Raw genomic sequence first — 12,553 nt, 5'->3', positions numbered from 1 at the left:
GGTTTTCCAAAAAAGAAAATGAAATTAAACCCCATTTGTAACTTATTTTTGGGAGAAGGGGACTTTCTTTACCTATTTAATTAATCCATTTCTCAACTGAAATATATTTACTCTCAAAATGGCAACAACCACACAGTCTTACTATTCCTGCCCACAAATTGAGTTTTCTTAGAGTGGTATAAACGTCTATTTCAAGAGCCCATGAAGTAGAGGTTTTTTTCTGTATGGTCACATTAGGTGATATTCATTCTACATTGTCTTGGCTCTTTTGAGGTAGTGTAGTGAACAGATTCATGGAATTTACTCGAGCCAAACCTCTGACCTGGAATGTAGCTCTGCCACTTACCAGCTGTGGGATGTTGGACATACCACTTAAATTATGTGTCCGAGGGTCCTCATTTATAAATGATGATGAAAATAATACTACCTCAAAGAGTTAGGAAGAAAATTAAGTCGATATTTAAAGCACTTAAAACAGTGTCTGCATCCCATAAGTGATAAAAATGGTTCCATCATCATTATTTTTATTAGCACCTGGTGTCCAAGATAAAAATGCACTGGATGGAGATGTAAGCGGCTGAATGATCATACTGAAGAAGGTGTAAGTGACTTGGAAGGAGGAACTTGTTTGATCCTGTGGGACTGTGTCTTCCTCACTTTGCCGCCCAGTGTGTGTATCCTGATGTCTTAGATATAGACATTGATTGCTTATTAGTCAAATCTATAGATGATATAAAAATAGGGTGAATTCAATCAGAAATTGTTATTTTCCTTTATAATACCTATACTTTACTGCTACCAAAGTTACTTTTATAAAACTTGAACTTGGTTTTACAATTTCCCCCTTAAAACCTCTCATGATTCCCAATACATACAGAAACTTTCAAACTCTATTTCAATTTGTGCCCAAAGATTTCCTGATTCATCCTACTCCTTATCAAGAGAAACCGCTTCCAAAAATATGAAAATAAAGAGTTCTACCATATTTCATACAAGGAGCACACCTTGGATATTGGTTTCAGTTCTGGATAATATACCACCAAAACATTATCAATAAATTTGAGTTTGAACAAAAAAAGCAGGAAAAAAGGAGCCAGCACCATGTCTTTATGAACAACTTAAGGATCAGCCTAAAAGCAGATAATTTAATGGGAAAGGAGGGGTGAGAGTATTGTATGTCTCTGCCTGTTGTCCAGGAAAAAATGAACAGAAGTGTTCTAACCTGCCTTTGTGTAAAGATGGAGGAGAATGAGGACGAACTTAAAGAAAGGGAATTTCCATTCAACAGTATTGAAAATACAGTAGGCTACTCAAAACAAAGATTTTTTGAGCTCACAAAGTTACCTAGCTTCTTAGAACTATATTCATCTCTAAGTAGTTTTGATGAGTAAAGTGGGAGCTGGAAGAATATGTAAACTAAAAGCAATAGTTTTAAACCAAATTCTGAATAATATCCTTTCTAGATAATCATGATTATGTAAAGCTCATGGATAGTTTCCAAGTGCTTTCTGGACAGTAAGGAGGAAATTGAAATTCATAAATAATTTTATATATCTTAATATACCTTCCTTTTGCAAACTAAAAAGGTTTCCAAGCTCTCCAAATAACAGACGTGAGTTGTTACTTCTAAATTTGAAACTCATGCAAACACAGCAAGTCTGTCATCGAAAATCAAAGGTCAATTTTAATCTAATTCTTTATGAAAGACCAAGTTTAACAAGTTCAAATTGATGGACTCTTTTGGCCTTCAGAATTCCATTTTTTAATGTAACCTCCCTGATTGACTTTTAATCCACTGCTCTTTAGAGGTCAATTACAAATGGCTAATTATCAAAGTAAATCAAGAATTTGCAATAGAGAACCATGGCTATGATCATATAGCCCCTATCCCTAGGTGCCCACAACGAATACTTTGCCATGTAGTCAAGACAAAGACCCAATCTGGAACCCCAAGGAAATACATATGTGTTTATCAGAAATAGTGTATTCCCCAAGATATAAAGATTATTCAAACACTTAGATTCCTTCATTGTGAGTCTGACCACAGCTATTTGCCAAACAGTAATTCATTATTGTGTTTTACTTTAGTCTTTTGGTTGAGATTGTGTTTGTAGCAGATGCTGTTCTACTTACACTTTCTCAGCACTGACCTTCCAGTTGCAGGTTCTGCTGGCAAACTACCTGCAAGTCTCTACCTGATAGTTCTTTTCAACTGTGAGAACATATTCTGCCTATGTGCACAGTTGACTGGAATTACCAGGGGGTTTACACCATGGAGAGCAGTCTCCAACTAATGTGAAAGGTGGTGAATAAATATCCCAGCTTCTTTGCCCCTTGGTTGTGACAATCTTGATGATTTCTACATCATCTCCCAGAGGTCTCCAGTGGAATTGTGCCTCAGTTGCCAAGAGCAACAGCAAACTCTTTAGTCACCCTCTTTAGTTATCCCTTCTTCATCTCTTTTCCACACTCTCCTGTTGGTGTTTCTTGGGATTATCTGCCTAATAAACTACCTATTCTCACATAGTTTCAGCAGTGAACTTTGAGGAAATCAATCTGAGGTTAGGCTTATCAAAATTACTGTTATGCTCATATTTGAATATTAATAAGGAGATGTCTTTTACATTTATTTTCCCAATTTTTTATAACATGGTCATTTTTCTTTCAAATATGAAAATAATTCACAGCCATGAACTACCACTATATTCAACAATATGGATGAACCTCATGAACATAATGATGAGCAAAAGAAGGCAGACAAAAGAATACACACTGTATGATGGATTTAAATATATTTTTAAAAGCTGGCAAAACTAATTTATGATGTTAGATTTCAGGACAGATGTTGCTTTTGAGAAGGAGCATGAGGACAGTAACAAGAAAAACATCTGGGTGCTGTTTCTATTCTACTTCTTGTTCTGGGGGTGGTTACACAGATGTATTCCCTTTGTACTAATTCATCGAGATCTATTCTTAGTTTTTGTGTTCATTTAATTTCTATATTATTTTTTAACAAAATTTATTTTAAAAATTGGCTTGAATTAGGTACTTCTGAATACTTACCAACCCCCAAAGTATTATTTACTTCTCAAACTTGATTTTATCTTAGGTAGCAAAAACAAGTATATGAACATATTTTTTAACCCATTGTAATATGCTCTGATTGATTATCTCCCCTTAGATTCTTAAATTGAATATGTCAGCCACAATTATTCCTGAAGATATTGGCTTTATTGCTCACCAAGTGGTGATTGTTTAACATTTTAGAAAAGGCAAATCCTGACTGACGAACAATTAAATCTTCAGACTCCAATGTTTCCCTTTGCATATATGGCCTTTGCACAGGATTAACACACCAACTGCAGTTATCTTCTAATTTCAGAAAAGCCTTAAGGAGGCAGCAGCTGTATTAGGGACAGAGAGCACTACTCCCTTAAAATTTACAAAAGGAATCTAAAAACAAAGTAAAACAAAGAATCTTCTGCCCCACATTGCTGAGAAATGTTTGATTAAGGAAAAAAAGAGAAAGAAGGTTTTATATATGTTCTCTCATTAATGCCATTCACAAGTTATTTTCTTTAACTATATTATAACAAAATAAATTTAAACTCCACAGTTGATGTAATTTAATGTTTTCCTCACTCTTAAGGTTGAAAGAAGGCATTTTTTTTTAAGATTTTATTTATTTATTTGAGAGAGAGAGAATGAGAGAGAGCACATGAGAGGGGGGAGGGTCAGAGGGAGAAGCAGACTCCCTGATGAGCAGGGAGCCCGATGCGGGACTCGATCCAGGGACTCCAGGATCATGACCTGAGCCGAAGGCAGTCGCTTAACCAACTGAGCCACCCAGGCGCCCAAAAGAAGGCATTTTCATGGCAGAAACATTTTCTCATATTCCTTCTCACAAAGTATCCTCCCAATTGCCTCTCATGAATTCATTCTCTTAGCAGGGTTGCTGACATTATCCTGTGAACTTCCTGTCCCTATGAACGATCTCTTATAGTTAGTAAGGTGTTCAAACAGGAGCAAGCACACACTACCTCCTAATTCAGTATTTCTTGAACTCAGCATGCCTCACATTTTGAGAAGGGCAGCCCTGTATTCCACTTCTGTGTAATTCATGAATTGCTCTGGAACCCCATCTGCCTTTGCATGCAAACCTCTAGGAAGGCCATGTGTTTGGGGGCTCTTTTGCTAACTCTCCTAGGAAGGAAGGAATCTTGTCACTATAGTATTGTGCAAGATGCTCGTTTCCCCCTTCCATTCTTTCTCTTAAATAATTCAGCTACTATTTTGTTCAATATTACTTTTAAAAGTAATGATTCCCCAAACTTGCCTCTCTCTTCCCGCCACACCCCGTCTCTGTCTTACAGAATGGTATCTTTGGTTCAGACACAAGGTTTTTTCAGGACCCAGCCCAATGTCTCCATGAGCATCATGGCCAATTACAGGCTTGTAATCTCATCTATATCTTTACTCTTCCTCATGGCCATAAACGATATCATATACTTACATTTCTTCTTTTGCCTTTTCAGTCTCATATCCATAGTTGTATGCCAAGACAAAAAGCTCTTTTGTTAAATAGCAACAACTTCCTGCCTCATGATGTTTACTCATTTTCAGCACCTTTTGCTCAGCTGAGAAATGATTCAGGACTGCTTCTTACATCTATGAATAGGCAGCATCACAACTGTCTACCACTTTGCTCACTTTCACTGTTGACCTTTCAAACACACCCCTTTCTCTACCCTAAGCTTTTATCCTACTCTTCAAAGCGTCCCTCTCTTTGTCTTGACTTAAGATGAAAGTTCTTAATATGACTTAAATATTTCTCTCAGTCTTTCCAGATAAACTGCATCTCATTCAAAATCCTATAATAACTTTAGCAATTCTTTGGCAGTGGACACAACCCAAACATATGTGCATGTACATTTTTCCAGTGATATACTTATATGTGTGTTGCCTACTTCAATTAGAAAAACTGCTCCAAATAAGGGACTCCTTTTTCTTTTTTCTTTTTTTTTTTTAAAGATTTTATTTATTTATTTGACAGAGAAAGACACAGCGAGAGAGGGAACACAAGCAGGGGGGAGTGGGAGAGGGAGAAGCAGTCTCCCCGCCAAGCAGGGAGCCCGATGCGGGACTCGATCCCGGGACTCCAGGATCATGACCTGAGCCGAAGGCAGTCGCTTAACCAACTGAGCCACCCAGGCGCCCAAGGGACTCCTTATTTCCTTTGGTATTGGCACCATGTGCAGTGTGACCACACAACTGTGTCATGTAATTAGCAATATCTTCTTTTTTTTAAGATTTTATTTATTTATTTGAGAGAGATAAAGTGAGCGAGAGAGAGAGAGAAGGAGCAGGAGAGGTGGGACAGCAGGAGGCGGAGAAGTAGACTCCTTGCTGAGCAGGGAGTTTGACGATGTGGGGATCAATCCCAGGACTCTGGGGCCATGACCTGAGCCGAAGGCAGACACTTAACTGACTGAGCCACCCAGGCACCCCTCAGTATCTTCTTTTTAGAGATGGAATAATGTGACACAAACCCTTTACAGGAGTGGCTTCTACATTCCATCAGACTCCCCGAACCACATTGGCCTCTGTGATCCTGGTCACAAACTCTAATCCTACAGTTATGAGGAACACTATCTTAATGAAAATATGCCATTTACATGCATCTATGGTACAAAGTATCTTGCACTGACAACCATCAGAATATTATCAAGTCAACTTATAGAAACAAAAAGATTCAGAATTTAATAAAGATAGATATAATCAGATGATAGATATATGTGGCAGGCAATTAGGGAGGTAATACACGAAGAGACACAAACAGAAAGACAGACCATCCCAGTGAATGCTAAGGGAAAGGAAATATAATATAGAATAACCCTTAGAAAAAAGTTATATTGGATTTCTGTTATTTCCATTATGCATGCTTAAGTGAAGAATGGATAAACATCATTCCATGAACATCATACCATGTTTGTTGAATGAATTCATTTTCTTGACTATACACTTTGTGCCATATGGATACCAAGACTGTCCTTCCTGCCTCTAAGGCACACACAGTCTGGCAGAAGAGAAACAATAATACAATGTGTTTTAAGTGGTGGCAGCAGACACTTGATGGCAGGATGTTAATGGTTGATTGGAAGATGAGAAAGTGAGTCTGGACTATTTTTTTTTCAAGGGGTTTGATGAGGAAAGGTGTGAAATGGAGTGGTAGAATAAAGAGAAAATAAGATTTAAGTGGGGTAAAGGAGATGGTTTGTAGGCTGTATGGGAGAAGCTAACAAAAGGAATGATGGAGAAATTATGGAAAGGGAGAAATTGATGGAGAGTGACACAGACACTGTTTTACTTATCAAATCCTAATATAGTATTTTTAATTATTAGAAAAATAATTTCTAATAAAATGCTGATAGATTTTATTTAATTAACATAATGTATTTTTTGTTTCAGGGGTACAGGTCTGTGATTCATCAGTTTTACACAGTTCACAGTGCTTACCAAAGCACATACCCTCCCCAATGTCCATCATCCAGCCACCCCATCCCTCCCACGCCTCTCCACTCCAGCAACCCTTAGTTTGTTTCCAGAGATTAAGAGTCTCTTATGGTTTGTCTCCCTCTCTGGTTTCATCTTGTTTCATTTTTCCCTCCCTTCCCCTATGATCCTCTGTCTTGTTTCTCAAATTCTTCATATCAGTGAGATCATATGATACTTGTCTTTCTCTGATTGACTTATTTCACTTAGCATAATACCCTCTAGTTCCACCCACGTTGTTGCAAATGGCAAGATTTCATTTTTGATGGCTGCATAATATTCCAGTGTGTGTGTGTGTGTGTGTGTGTGTGTATCACATCTTCTTTATCCATTCATCTGTTGATGGACATCTAGGCTCTTTCCATAGTTTGGCTATTGTGGATATTGCTGCTATAAACATTGGGGTACACGTGCCCCTTCGGATCACTACATTTGTATCTTTGGGGTAAATACCTAGTAGTGCAATTGTTCGGTCATAGGGTAGCTGTATTTTCAACTTTTTGAGGAACATCCATACTGTTTTCCAGAATGGCTGCACCAGCTTACATTCCCACCAACAGCATAGGAGGGTTCCCCTTTCTCCACATCCTCGCCAACATCTGTCTTTTCCTGACTTGTTAATTTTAGCCATTCTGACTGGTGTGAGGTGGTATCTCATTGAGGTTTTGATTTGTATTTCCCTGATGCCGAGTGATGTTGAAAAATGCTGATAGATTTTTAATGCTGCCATCACATTATGGAAATCACTAAACTGTCCCAAGAATGCTTATGAAAAGATAAACTTTAAATTAAAATTTTTTAATTACTGAGAAAATATCTCAAAATGCAGAAAAACTCAATGTAAGCATATTTATCACAGCATATTATACAAAAATGCTTTTGAAACAAGGGTCCAGAAGAGGCATGGTTAATCATTAAAAATCCACATGATAAAATATTATGCAACCATTGAAACTTTTAATGGAAATTTTTAAATTATAACAAGCATTTTTAGCATTTTTAGTGTGGGAAGAATACATACAGTGTGATTATAATTACATAAGCTAGAGAGAGGAAAAAGGAAGGGAGAGAGAGAAGGAGGGAGAAAGGTGGAAGAAAAAAGCAGGAGATAAAGGAGAGTAGTAGGAGGGGGAAGAGAAAGGAGGAAGAGAAGGAGAATATAGAAAATAGTACTATGGTAGTGGCTACAAAATACACCAAAAATTTTAAGCAGTAATTTTTAGTTATCTTTGTAGTGGCAGTGTAGATGGATCCCTACAAGCAATCTGAAATGATTTTCTTTTAGACCAATGCTTTATTATCTGATCCTACCTCAGCTGTGAGATGATAAACAGGGGTTAGTTCCCATCTTTTCTTAGATTTGTTCTTTCTAATAATCATTCTAGAGGAATGTTAATAGCTGTTGAACTTTAAAAATAAAGTTTTATGGTAGGGAAAGTTTGAGAAATACCAGGTTAAACTGGTTTCTTAACTGCAGCAGGATTTCTTGAAACTTTTATGTTAATGCCCATCATGAATCTCCAATAGGTATAAACTAGACAGCATTCCACAAATGGATTTAGCCACTAAATACTTCGGTGTGTGTGAATTATTTCATTGAGCTATTTTTCTGCCAAATGTATCTGGAGGAATTTTTCATTTACCATTATGGTATTTACTTAAAAGTAACAAAACAAAATTATCTGAAGCATTAAGAGCATATATCTCTGTGATATCCAAGGTGATACTAGGTTAATGAGGAATTTGAGAGCCTTTCTCTGATATCACCTCTTTAGCTTTGATTCTGTATCCTACATGTCATCCCTGCCAAGCCCCTTCCTGTCCTCTTCCTGGGGATGAGCTGAATACACTTACCAGTGCCTTCAATTCCCTTGCCCCTCAACTGGACCAATCTACATCATTATTTCAGCTCAGAATCCTTTCTTGAACGTGACACTCAGGTATCCAGCTTAACCCTAGACAGCACTTTCTCAATATCTCCTTGAGATATCACAGGCACCACAATATGATAAATTCAACCAACCTTCTGTCTTTCTTATGTCAATGATACAACACCCATCTGCCCAGTTACTTAAGCCACAGACATAGTGTCAATTTGAGCTCTCCCTCTATCCAACTGCCAAGGTCAATCGAGAAACAAACTTTCTCCTCAGTTTCCCTATTGCCTCTACTCTGGAATGCGGACTCTATCATTTCTCACTAACAAATGTGTAATAGCTTCTCACTATTGTCCATGTCCTTTAAATGCATCAACACAATTAAAATACAAATTTGTGTTGTCACTCTCCCTAAAATTTTTCATTATCTCTTCACTGACTGTTGAAAAAGACAAAACTCTTTAACATATGCAGCAGGAATGAAGATTTTTCCACACTCAGATCAAGAAACATAACATTAATTTTTAAATCAAATGTATCGTGTTCTCCAGGGTAATTAAAAATTCACTGTTTCTGGGGACTCCTGGGTGGCTCAGTTGGTTGAGCATCTGCCTTTGACTTAGGTCATGATCCCGGGGTCCTGGGATTGAGCCCTGCATTGGGCTCCCTGCTCAGCCGGGAGCCTGCTTCTCTCTCTGCCTCTCTCCCCCACTCATTCTCTCTCTCTCTCTGAGATAAATAAGTAAAATCTTTAAAAAAAAAATTCACTGTTTCTTTCTTTGAGTTTCTCAACCTCTCTAGACTTGCAAAAGAAACTAGAGTCTTAAATGGTATCCAGGAAATAAAAGTCATGGCCTTTAGTTCATGGAGATCACCACTATCACTGTGACTCTGTTTATTCTGTGAGGTTGCCTTCCATCTGCTTCCTCACCCTCCACTGGACACTAATCTCATGCTGCTCAGGTTATGTCCTTCATAATTGTGCCCCCCTCTCCTTTAACTGCAACCTGCTCATCAGACACTCATGACAGCCACAGGCCCGAGTGCCAATACTCTGAAGCACAACATGTATAGGTCTGTGCCACTGATGGAAATCTTCTCAAAACCTTCCCCACATCCAGCTCCCATCATTCTAGGAAGACTATTTCCTCCTCTTCATCTAGAACTCCAGCCTCTCTCAACAGAACTAAGGTCCCAAAGAAAAACCTAGGTAAGGGGATATTCTCCAGGCACCTCATAGCATCTTTATCAGTTATTCAGGCCCTTTTCTCTGCCCAGTGAACACCAGAACACAAGTAGTTGGCTTTCTCCTTAACATGAGGGAGGCAAAAATGCAGTCTCATTTCTTTGAATACTCTCTATGCCCTAGAAGGATCCCAATTCCCCTTTACTTAATCTAGTTATTTTTTCCATAGCACTTTTTAGATTTTAATATGCTGAAAGATGTATTTACTTATTTTTTTCATTGTTGATGATCTCTCACCTAAATCTTAGGAGGGCAGGGCTTTTTGTCTCTTCTGTCAAATGCATATATCTTGATTGCCTATAACAGGGCCTGGCACATATTAAGCACTTAATAAACTATTGCTGGGTGGATACATAAATTAATAAATGAATGAAAGAGCAGGAGAGGGAGGGAAAATGCCTCTCATTTGCATCTCTTAAGATCAGCATAAACAAAACAGAAATCCATACTTTAATCCATACCGTACTACTTCTTACTCTCTTGCCTTTCATTCCTAACACTGTTCTCCCTGCCTGAATATTCTCCCTTATTTTTTTAAAAGATTTTACTTATTTATTTTGAGAGAGAGAGAGAAAATGCACGAGTGGGGGGAGGAGAGGTGCAGTGGGAGAGGGAGGGACAGAGGGAGAGGGAAGAGCAGACTCCCCACTGAGTGGGGAGCCCAGTGCGGGGCTTGATCCCAAGTCCGTGAGATCATGACCTGAGCTGAAGGCAGATGCTTAACCAACTGAGCCACCCAGGCGCCCCTGAATGTTCTCCCTTCTATCATGCACACTATATACACACACACAAACACTCTCTCTCACACACACACACACACATCCCTCAGGTAACTTTCAGGAAAAAGGGAGATATGAGCAAAGGTATCTAATCACCATTTCTTCCCAAAGAGAACCAAACAAAATACAAAATTAGTGATAACTTCTACCAAGCCTTCATATAAGACTCTTAACTGTGAAGAACAGAAACTAATCTCAAGAAGTTATCTCAAGAAAATAAATAATATATACATTAACTATATACAGTTTTTTTGTGTGCTAATCACACCTCAATAAAATGGTTTAAAAATAAACTAAAGTAAATTATATAAATTTAAATAAATGGCTATTGTAAGCATTTTATACTTTGGGACTGTAATGACATCAGAAACTGAGGCAACTTGATTAACTGCACTTGTTCCATCTCTTGAAGTGAGGCACCATGCTCTCACTTCCACAGTATGTCCTATAGTGACCAGCTAGCTCCCTCTGCTTACTCTTAGTTTCTGATCCCTCATCATTTAGTCTGTGCGACACTACAATAAAACTGATATGGCTCTGATTCTTCCTAATGGATTCTTAACCAACTATTGCAAGGCTACCTGAATCATTTATTTAGATTTTATTAGATCAAACATGGAAAAGAAATAGATTGGCTCAACTCATTTTTTAATGCCACCACATAGATTGCTGCTTAGTCCATGCATTTGTGAGTCAGATTCAGATACCTATGGCCCAAGCACTTATGGCAAAGGGTCCAAGGTCATATGAAACAAAATACAATTATCTAGGTAGCTAGAAGAACATAGGATTGGCATGACAGATATTCAGATGACTGGCTTATTCAATACAACATGTTACTGAGGCAGCAGGAGCTATGGATTCCTGAACTGGAATGCTAGAAATTCTAAATCAAAATAAGAAAGCAACAACTAACATTCCACTACCCAAACTGTGACAGTAGTTAATTAACACAGGAAGTAAGTCAAAGAAGAGCTCCTGGTAGAAACTCATTAACTTCCCAGAATTTGAGAGGATGAGAGCAAGTAGGGGAAAAGACAAGAACCACTCTATTTCTGCTCTTATAGATCATTTAAGACCTGTTGTGCCAACTGAGTAATCCAAGACATACAGCTTTACTAGATATGGTTGTTCCCTTCCCAGATGCAGTGGTTAGTAGCACCAAGAAGAAAGCTGGTCACAGTCACACCATGTCCCTGGACATGAATCTAGGCTGAAGAGAAGCCTGTATAAACTTTACCTGCATACTTTGACATCAGCACACATTAGAAAATACAAAAAATAAAGGGCCCCCTGATAGGAATATCTACGATCTATTTTCTCCCTACTTATTTCTGGCCTTAGAGTTTTGTTGTCCAATACAGTACCCACTACCATATGTGGCTATTTAAATTTAAATGTAATTAAATTATATTAAATTAAAAATTCAGGGGTTTATATCCTGAGCAATACCTGCAATTGAGGATTCCTCCCCAGTAGGCAGCTGCCTGTCAGCATGGGCTCAAGAGTTTGTGAACAGCAAAATCCAACCCAGGAAGGCTGTTGTATTCATCAAGCCCACCTGCCTCTACTGCAGAAGGACCCAAGAGCTCCTCAGCCATTGCCCTCCAAACAAGGGTTTTTGGAATTTGTCGATATCATAGCCACCAGTGACACAATCAAGATTCGAGATTATTTGCAACAGCTCACAGGAGCCAAAATAGTACTTTGGGTCTTTATTGGTAAAGATTGTATAGGTGGATGCACTAATCTGATAGAAATACATAAGAGTGAGGAACTGTTGAAGCAGCTAAAGCAAATTGGAGCTCTACAATAATTACAGAGCAGACCCCAGGCTGATATCCCCCTTGAGAGCAGGATGGCATTGCAAATGACTATACTTCCTGGTGGACGTATCTGGGGCTAGGAGCCACAGCAACTGTTTACTTAAAATTCTGAAATATGTTAACCAAAAAAAGAGAGAGAGAGGGTACATTTTTTGGCAAACACAGATTTTCCTTCTTTTGACTTAATATTAAAAGTGGACCAACTTGCCCCAAATCACAGGTCTGAGAAGGTTGATGGACAACTTGAGTTTTCACTCTCAATTGGTCCTTTGG

General features: G+C 38.3%; 1 pseudogene; it reads left to right on the top strand.

The window, feature by feature from the left end:
• The first annotated feature begins 1,238 nt into the window (after positions 1–1,238).
• LOC118009658 lies at positions 1,239–12,294 on the top strand (annotated as a pseudogene).
• Positions 12,295–12,553: the final 259 nt, after the last annotated feature.

This window comes from Mirounga leonina, unplaced genomic scaffold, assembly GCF_011800145.1.
Source record: "Mirounga leonina isolate KUSES-001 unplaced genomic scaffold, KU_Mleo_1.0 Mir_127, whole genome shotgun sequence".
NCBI lineage: Eukaryota > Metazoa > Chordata > Mammalia > Carnivora > Phocidae > Mirounga > Mirounga leonina.
Note: the sequence above shows the minus strand (reverse complement) of the source record. Positions and strands in the feature narration are given on the sequence as shown.